Source organism: Myotis brandtii, unplaced genomic scaffold (assembly GCF_000412655.1).
Source record: "Myotis brandtii unplaced genomic scaffold, ASM41265v1 scaffold228, whole genome shotgun sequence".
Lineage (NCBI taxonomy): Eukaryota > Metazoa > Chordata > Mammalia > Chiroptera > Vespertilionidae > Myotis > Myotis brandtii.
The window spans coordinates 382834-383134 of record NW_005358567.1 but is presented as its reverse complement, the minus strand read 5'-3'; positions in this window follow the sequence as shown (position 1 = coordinate 383134).

Sequence of the window (301 nt, the reverse complement as noted above, 5' to 3'; positions counted from 1 at the left end):
ATGAGCTTGGAAGTGTTCCTTCCTCTTGAATTTTTTGGAATAGTCTGAGGAAGATAGGTTTTAGTTCTTCCTTGAATGTTTGTTAAAACTCCCCTGTGAAGCCGCCTGGCCCCGGGCTTTTGTTTGCTGGAAGCTTAAATAAAGATTGATGCCTTAATGCTGTGGCTACAGTTTTGCATATTATATGTTCCAATCTCAGAAAGAATGAAGTAAGAAGAAAATGCCCGTTTTTAGCCAGGAAATTAGAGAGAGAGGAGAGAGAGAGAGAGAGAGAGAGAGAGAGAGAGAGAAGGGGAGGAGG